Raw genomic sequence first — 9,555 nt, 5'->3', positions numbered from 1 at the left:
ATTGTTCTTGGTACAATGTGTTATAATTAAGGTTTTTAGCGAGAGGTAAGATAGGTATGACACTATGAATAGTGACGCGAGGGGTGATGTTGGTTATCGTAGTGAATACGCCGCCACGGTAGCTCAGCGTGTTCGGTCAGAGGATTGCCGGCACGGTAGCTCAGCGATTTCGGTCAGAGGGTTAACTGCCCTCTGTAATAAAAAACACTGAGTGACTGGATCAATAATGAGCTTCAACGGCCATCAGGGGATGTCCGCCACGAACAATTACAACGAACTATAACGAAAAAAATGAGGTTAAAGAAAAAGAGGGTTAGTTGCACTCTGTAATAAAAAAAATGAGTTAATAGATCAACAACGAACTTAAAACGGATGTCACGACGTCCGCCCCGAGCAGATGCAACGAACGAAAGGGAACAAAATGAGATTAAAAAAAAAGTTGCGTCACTCTCGGATAGTGAGTCCTTTTGTTGGGGGGGGGGGGGGGTGGCTCGCGTCCTGACACAACCAATATTTTTTCCCCTAACATTCGTGTTTTTATCAAGTTCTGATACTTTATTATTAGTTAATTACAAGTATAGACTATAATATTTGATATTATGTAAATAGAAGTTCACTTTTTTTTGAGGGGTGACTTTGTTCGATCGGCTTAATCTAAAGGACAGCTTATTCTACTTGTATAGAGATATTTTGCTCCTTCCTCTTTTACGCTTCGTAATTCACATGTTTCAAAGATTATGCTACTGGGTAGGAACAGTGATCAAATAAGACTGACCTTGGGGTTTTACTAAAATGTGGGAATGATGAAATAATGTTTATCTTATGCGGAGAAGTATTCCAAATTTGTAACGCACTGTTTGTAATGGAACATTTATAAGCCTGTGACCTTATTGATCGGACATGGTACTTTCCTTTTCATGGACGATGAAATAAATGTGCGTTTTAATAGAGCTAACGTGGGAATTTTACGCGCGCCCGTTGAGTAAACAGTGCGATTAACGCCCCCCAGGGGGTCCACAACTCTTTTGTGGATACGTGCGTAGCGAGCACGGGACCCCGAGCTAATGTGGCCTTCCTTCCTTTCCGGGCTGCATACCTTCCCATTCCGCATCCTTCCCCATCCCTATCTTCGCCCCTCCTCCCCTCACCTCTGGCTCTTTCCTTCTCTTTCTCCCCATCTGGGAGTATGGTTTGTGCCTACGTCCGGAGACGGACGCTCGTAAATGTACTGCATTTCTTGCCTTCCTTGCTTTTATGTCTTCTTCCTTCCTTTGTCCTTCTGTCTTTTTCCTTCCTTTGTCCTTCTCTTTTCCTTACCTCTTCTCTTTCTCTTTTCTCCGCTGCGGCGTTTGAGACCTCTCTTCCTTCCCTTCCCTTTCTCTTTCTTCCTCCCTGTGCGTGTCTGAAGGCCGACCCACGCCCTTCGTGCGTAGCCGGTGACGGGGTAACGCGTAATTCCCCGCCCCGGGTAGACAGGTAGGACACGTACGTACCCCCTGGTAACGGCCAGGCCCAGGGAGGGGTGATTACCCGAGCTGATACCTTCCGAAAATGCCGATTGGTCCCTCCGTCCGTTTGTCGGGAGGTGTGACCTGAGGTGTGAACAATCACCTAAGGCGGGAGTGCCCTCAGAGAGGGCCCCCACAAGCGAGGAGCGCGCCATCGGAGACGCCGGTAATCATGGGGGATTCTTCCGCAATGGTTTCCTCACCTTCCACTAAGTCTAGTCACAAACGTAAGCATACTGAGTCTCAGCCACAGACGATTCTTCCATCGTTGCCACAGTTCCTTGTTGTTTCTCGGTCTGATGAAGGTCACGACTTCTCCACGGTCAACCCTTTCATTATTCAGAAAGGAGTCGACGCAATAGCAGGTCCTGTAAAGTCTTGTTCCAGATTACGGAATGGCACCCTGTTGTTAGAAACACACTGTGCCCTCCAGTCACAAAAATTGCTGCGTACTTCTCTGCTCCACACCTTCCCTGTCCGGGTGGAACCGCACCGTACCTTGAATTCCTCGCGTGGAGTCGTTTATACACGCTCCCTCGATGGATTGTCTGACGAAGAAATTCAGCACTATCTGTCTGACCAGGGCGTAACGGCAGTTCATAGAGTAATGAAACGGGTTGACACAAACATCATTCCAACCCGCACTGTCTTCTTGACATTTGACACAGTTCAACTCCCATCGAAAATCAAAGCAGGCTATGAGATAATTTCCGTTCGCCCTTACGTCCCAAACCCTACGCGTTGCTATCGATGTCAGCGGTTCAATCACACCAGCCAGTCCTGTTCCAATCCAGCCAAATGTGTTACGTGTGGCACGGATGCCCATGAGGGTGCTTGTCCACCTCCATCCCCTCGCTGCATCAACTGTATGGGTGACCACGCTGCTTCCTCTCGAGATTGCCCCGTTTTTAAGGATGAGAAGCTCATCCAGGAAATAAGGGTGAAGGAAAAGGTGTCGACCTTTGCTGCTCGAAAATTATTCGCCAGTCGCAAGCCCACCGTGCCTCAGACAGGAAAATACAGCACTGTCCTTGCTTCTCCTCGGCCAACAAAGGAGGCGGCCACGCAGACTTGCGACCTCACCTTTAGTACCACGGTCGTCAGATCGGCCAGCGCAAAGATCGCTCGTTCAACCTCACCACTTTCGCCTGCCCACTCTATGGCTCACCCTTCGTCGGGTTCTGCTACATCTCGAGCCCAAAAGTCGGACGCCAAGTCTTCGAAAAAAGAGCATACTCGTGAAGAGTTTTTACGGACCGCAGCTTCACAACCATCGGTTCCTCCTTCCTCTAAACAACATTCTTCCAAGAAGGCTACAAAGAAACCCAGTTCCTCTCCTTCTCCGCCAAGGCGTGCCCCCTCTACAGCACCACCTGGCGGAAATCGCCCTCGGCCATCTTCTGTGTCGCCGAGGCGCACTGCTGGTGGCCGGTCAACCGGCCGATCGCTGGTGGCAGGGACTGCTCCTGACCAACTTATGGATCAGGATCTTCTGCCTTCGGCTGAATGCCATTCCATGCTGTCGGTTGCTAGCTCCGAGCAGTCTTTGAGTTGACAGCAACTTTGGTCCCATTCCTCCATTCTCTTTTCACCCCATGTCCATTATCCACTGGTATATCCGCGGCATTCGAGCCAATCGGGATGAATTGTCGGTCCTCTTACGCTCCTACTCGCCGGTCATCTTCTGTCTTCAGGAAACAAAGCTGCGTCCCCATGACCGCTTTGTTCTCCCTCATTTTCAGTCTGTCCGATATGATCTCCCCTCTGTTGAAGGCTCTCCAGCCCATGGAGGACTCATGATTCTTCTCCGTGATACTCTCCATTATCACCCAATCCCCTTAAACACTTCCTTCCAAGCTGTCGCCGTCCGTCTTTCACTTTCCGGATACACGTTCTCTCTTTGTACTGTATACATTCCATCGTCCACACCAATGGCACGAGCTGATCTCCTTCATCTTCTTGGTCAGCTTCCACCCCCCTATTTGCTGGTTGGGGACTTCAATGCCCACCACCCGCTTTGGGGATCTCCACACCCTTGTCCACGTGGCTCCGTATTGCTAGACGTCTTCCACCAAGCGGATCTAGTTTGCCTCAACACTGGGGTCCCCACATTTTTGTCTGCCTCCACGACAACCTTATCTCATTTGGACCTTGCGGTCGGTACTGTTCCGCTAGCTCGGCGCTTCGAATGGTTCGCCCTTGATGATACACACTCGAGTGACCACTTTCCATGTGTCCTCAGACTGCAGCCTCAACTGCCATATATGCGCCCGCGACGCTGGAAGTTTGCCCAAGCCGATTGGACACTTTTTTCGTCTCTCGCGACATTCGATGACCGTCGCTTTCCCAGCGTCGACGATGAGGTCACACACATTACCGACGTTATCCTTACAGCTGCGGAACGTTCAATACCACGCACCTCCGAATTGCCCCGGCGCCCCCCAGTTCCTTGGTGGAACGAGGCATGCCGTGACGCAATACGTGAGCGGCGACGTACTCTTCGCATTTTCCGTCACCATCCTACTTTGGCCAACTGTATCCGCTATAAGCAGCTCCGTGCGCGATGCCGTCGCGTCATCCGCGATAGCAAGAAGGCCAGCTGGAAATTCTTTATTAGCTCATTTAACACCTTCACTCCCTCCTCGGAAGTTTGGAGTCGGCTTCGACGGTTCTCAGGCGCGCCTAGTTTCTCCCCGGTTTCTGGGCTCACTGTCGCGCATGATACCTTAGTGGACCCCGTCGCAATTTCTAACTCGTTGGGTCAGCACTTTGCTGCGATTTCGAGCTCTTCAAATTACCCGCCAGCGTTTCTCCCGAAGAAACGTGCAGCGGAAGTGCGACCTCTTGCTTTCTCCTCCCAAAATCACGAAAGCTACAATACTGTTTTCTCCATGCGGGAACTCCAACATGCCCTCTCATCTTCTCGCTCCTCCGCCCCAGGACCGGATGGTATCCATGTCCAAATGTTGCTGCATTTATCCACCCATAGTCTGCGTTACCTCCTTCGCCTTTATAATCGAATTTGGACCGGCAGCACCTTTCCCAGACGGTGGCGGGAAGCTATTGTCGTTCCCGTTCCGAAACCTGGAAAGGACAAACATCTCCCCTCTAGCTATCGCGCCATTTCTCTCACGAGTAGTGTCTGTAAGGTTTTGGAGCGTATGGTGAATTACCGTTTAGCTTGGTGGCTGGAATCCCGCAGCCTTTTAACACCAGCCCAATGCGGATTTCGGAAGCATCGTTCTGCAGTTGACCATCTTGTCGCTCTCTCCACTTATATCATGAACAATTTTCTCCGGCAACGCCAAACGGTAGCAATATTTTTTGATCTGGAGAGAGCATACGATACCTGTTGGAGGACAGGCATCCTCCGCACACTGTTCTCTTGGGGCTTTCGAGGCCGGCTGCCCCTTTTTCTTCGCGAATTTATGGCAGAGCGCACTTTTCGGGTGCGGGTGAACACTACTCTCTCCCGTACTTTCTCCCAAGAAAACGGGGTACCCCAGGGATCCGTGCTGAGTGTTGTACTGTTTGCCATCGCCATAAATCCCATTATGGATTGTCTCCCTCCTGATGTCTCGGGCTCCCTCTTTGTGGACGATTTTGCGATCTACTACAGCTCTCAACGGACCAGCCTTCTTGAACGACGTCTTCAAGGATGTCTCGATCGCCTCCACTCGTGGAGCATCGAAACTGGCTTCCGTTTTTCACCCAGTAAGACCGTTTGTGTCAATTTTTGGCGACGTACGGAGTTTCTTCCGCCCTCCTTACATCTAGGTCCTGTCAACCTTCCGTTTTCAGACGTCGCTAAATTCTTGGGTCTTATGTTTGACAGAAAACTATGCTGGTCCTCCCACGTTTCCTATCTTTCGGCTCGCTGTCTGCGATCACTTAACACCCTCCGTGTCCTGAATGGTACCTCCTGGGGAGCGGACCGAGTGGTCCTTCTCCGCCTCTATCGCGCCTTAGTGCGCTCGAAATTGGATTTTGGAAGCATAGTCTACTCCTCTGCTCGGCCGTCTATTCTTCGGCGTCTCGACTCTATCCACCACCGTGGATTACGTTTAGTGTCTGGAGCTTTTTACACTAGCCCTGTGGAAAGCCTTTATGCTGAGACTGCTGAACCTCCGCTGTCCAATCGGCGAGCAGTCCTCCTGAGTCGTTATGCTAGCCGTCTGTCTTCCATGCCTGCTAATCCAGCCCACGACCTTTTTTTCGACGCCTCCTTTGATGTAGGGTATGCAGGCCGCCCCTCCTCCCTACTACCCCCGGGAGTCCGCTTCCGTCAACTGCTCCATTCTCTTTCCTTCCGCTTTCCTAAAACCTTCCTGACAACTTGGGGTACAGCACCGCCTTGGCTCCGTCCCCGGATCTGCCTGCTCCGTGACCTTTGTCAATTTCCCAAAGATGGTACCCCTACACTTGTTTATCGTCGGGCATTTGCTGCTCTATGTGCAGAAATGACGGACGCCACATTTATTTACACCGACGGCTCGAAAACATCGTTAGGTGTAGGGAGTGCCTATATTGTTGGCGACACCCCAAATCGCTTTCGGCTTCCCGACCAGTGTTCGGTTTATACTGCGGAGCTTTACGCTGTTCTCCAGGCTGTCCACTACATCCGCCGCCATCAGCGGATACAGTACGTTATCTGCTCAGATTCTCTTAGCTCTCTCCTCAGTCTCCAAGCTCTTTACCCTGTGCACCCTCTGGTCCACCGGATTCAGGACTGTCTGCGCTTGCTTCACCTGAGGGGCGTCTCGGTGGCGTTCCTCTGGCTCCCGGGACACGCTGGTATCTGTGGGAATGAGGCGGCCGATATAGCGGCCAAGGCCGCAGTCTCTCTTCCTCGGCCAGCTATTCAGTCGCTTCCCTTCACCGATCTTCGGAACGATTTATGTCGCCATGTTGCTCAATTATGGCATGCCCATTGGTCGGCACTTCCCTGTAATAAATTGCGGGAAGTGAAAGCCCTTCCTTGCGCTTGGACCTCTTCCTCCCGAACGCGTCGTCGGGAGGAGGTAATTTTAGCTAGACTCCGGATAGGGCATTGTCGTTTTAGCCATCGACATCTTTTAAGCGGCGATCCTCCCCCACTCTGTCCCCACTGCTCTCAGCTGTGGACGGTAAGACACCTTTTAATTGAATGCCCCTATTTTAATCCGTTACGCTCCCGTCTACAGCTATCGCCTGATCTATCGTCGATTTTAGCAGATGACACGCGCTCCGCCGACCGCGTTCTACAGTTTATTAGTGACAGTGAAATGACGTCAGTCATTTGAAGCCTTTTTTGGGGACAATCACCCCCTTTCTGTAGTGGATTTTTAAGCAGTCTTCTATTTTTAGTTTCTCCAATTTTCTGACTTTGTTCCCATTGCTGCTGGTTTTAAATTTCGGTTTTTTACTGTCTTAAGTCACGGGCTGGGCGCTAATGACCATAGAAGTTTTGCGCCCAAAAACCACAACAAAAAAAAAAAGTGCGATTAACGAACTAGAAACATCCCTCAACTGTCACTGGAATGCGTTGCGATCGCGTATACCACGTTGGGGTCCACGTACCGTATGCACAAGCCGCATCGTTCCTGAGCGTTCAACAGCACGTTGAACTTGGCACGCTCAGCGTTAACGTTCCACAGCACGGTCCGTGTGCCGACGGCTTAACGTCAGGCGGCGCGAGAGGCCGGCGCCACGTTTGGAACTGCCGCTGCCGCCTCCCTGCAAGCGTCGAGCATTCGCCGTTACTTCCATCCAGAGTCCGCCCCCACACCCTACTGAGTGTGTATGCGTGGTCTCCGTTAAAACTGTTTCTGTTCATTCTAATCTGAACCGCCTCTTTTATAGAGGAATCCAACCCAGTGTTTTGAGGCATGAGCCAAGACTCTCGTGTTTTCAAACAGTATTTTATTTTTGTTTTTCAAGCAATGCTTAGCTATGGTCGATTTATCGAGCTCCCTTTGTTTAATATTCTGCTTGTTCTCGGTAGATGGTAGTGCTGACATATTCGTCCATCAGTTGGGATACTCAGAAGTATGTGGCCGCTGGGTTCCTTACCGGCTAACGGAATACCATAAAAGGCTACGAAAGACAATCTGTGCCGCATTACATGCGCTTTACGAGGCTGATAGTGACAATTTTTGTCGAACATCGCCACAGAAAATGAAACGTGAGTGCATCACTTCGAACTGTAAACAAAACGGCAGTCCATGACGTGGCGCCACACCACTTCTCCTCCGAAGAGAAAATTCAAAGCCGTACCCTCATTCGGTAAAGTCATGACGACCGTTTTCACGGACTCTGTACAGGCCATTCTATTTGATGTCCTGCAACGATCAACTCCGAAGCGTATTGTGTTATCCTGAGGAAACTGAAGAAATGGCATCAACTTATTCGTCGCCACAGAAAGGCAAGCGAAATTCTCCTGCTCCATCGCAACGCAGGGCCTCACACAAGTTTGCACGATTATGGGAACACAAGAAAGTTCACTGGACTGTCCTTCCTCATTCACCCTGCAGCCCGCATCTCGCGCATTACGGTTCCATCAGTTTGGCCAAATCAAGGATGCACTCCGCGGAATCGGTACATGGATGCTGGGGAGGTTACTCATGCAGCAAGTCGCGTTTTGCTGATAAGTTTTATTTTGCCTACCAGTAACGTAGTTTCGTTCTTATAACGTTTACAACGAGAAGAGAAAATGGTGAGGAGACTCAGTATTGCCGCGGATTGCTCGTCTTCATGGTCACCACGTGACCAGAAAGATTTTATTTTGAAACAAGAGTTTATTCCAACAGACCGTGTTTTAAAATATTTTAGTACATACAAAATATTTGAAAACACAGCCAGTGATAATGTTCTTTTTTCAATTTGATCGAGGCTGTGAGGTCCATCCAAAATAAATAGTTTAGCATCATTTCTCAATTCGACAGAGGGTTCAGATTCAACAGCGTCATATGTTCGCATTCCATTTATATTGAACAGTTTTCTATTCAGATTCTTCCGTCCGCTTGCAGCCGAGAAATATACATTGTGAGATGTATCAGGAGGAAGCATTAAGTGGATATGTGGAGACAAATCAAATTAGAATCCGAAGTTCAGTTCTGGGATGGAGTTAAAGATTGTAACTGCCTCTTACCAACCTCTCCACCTTGAATAAATAAACAAATGGAAATGGAAATGCCGTGTGGCTAGGGCCTCCCGTCGGCTAGACAGTTCGCCGGGTCGAAGTGTTTAGATTTGACACCACTTCGGAGTCTTGCATGTAGATGGGGATGAATTGATGATGATTACGACAACACAACATCCAGTCCCTGAGGATAGAAAATCTCCTACCCAGCCGGGAATCGAACCCGGGCCCTGAGGATTGACAGTCTGTCGCGCTCACCACTGAGCTACCGGGGGTGGGCAGTAAAAGATTAAAATAAAATAAAATAAAATAAAATAAAAAAATGCTCTCATTCCCACTTTCAAAGTGCCACAGATGTTTACGATATTAACTATAGCCATAAAATGTAGGAAATTTTCTTAGTGTTTGACGCACCGTTTTCGCATAGCTTCCAAGAAAGTGAAGTTCACAGAAGTACAGGGAAAACATTTCGTCCGAAAATTTGAGACGTTCATTTCTCACGCATTTGAGTTAAGAACTACAATAGCAACAAACACTGACGACTCAGGCATCATAATCTAGTCTGTATTTAAAATCGAAGTGTGCGCTCACCATAATCAGCATTTCACTTAGCTCCACTATTGTGTGCTATGCGAAAGTGTAAATGAGGTGTTTACTGTTTCTTTCAGTCTTATTCACCGACATTCGGGAAAGTCAGTAATTCTGTCAATTTTCCTTAGTGAAGGGTTGTCTTTCTGTGCGACCTCACTAGAGTTGCTGTGCTCATCAGCTCCAATTGCAGACTTAATGAACCATGTCGGATTTGTTGACAGCAGGCGCAGTAGGCCCATGAATAGATGCCTTTTTCTTGACTTGCAAAAGTCCAGACGACAATTGCACGTGGGGTCATCAAAATCTATTTGCAGTGTGAACTGCGTATTACGTCAA

General features: G+C 49.2%; 1 non-coding gene across 1 annotated transcript; it reads right to left on the bottom strand.

Moving 5' to 3' along the window:
* Window positions 1-8,828: 8,828 nt before the first annotated feature.
* On the bottom strand, window positions 8,829-8,903 carry Trnad-guc (transfer RNA aspartic acid (anticodon GUC)). The gene has a single exon. It is a non-coding gene; the product is annotated as a tRNA-Asp (tRNA).
* Window positions 8,904-9,555: the final 652 nt, after the last annotated feature.

Source organism: Schistocerca cancellata, chromosome 8 (assembly GCF_023864275.1).
Source record: "Schistocerca cancellata isolate TAMUIC-IGC-003103 chromosome 8, iqSchCanc2.1, whole genome shotgun sequence".
NCBI classification, from domain to species: Eukaryota; Metazoa; Arthropoda; class Insecta; order Orthoptera; family Acrididae; genus Schistocerca; species Schistocerca cancellata.
Note: the sequence above shows the minus strand (reverse complement) of the source record. Positions and strands in the feature narration are given on the sequence as shown.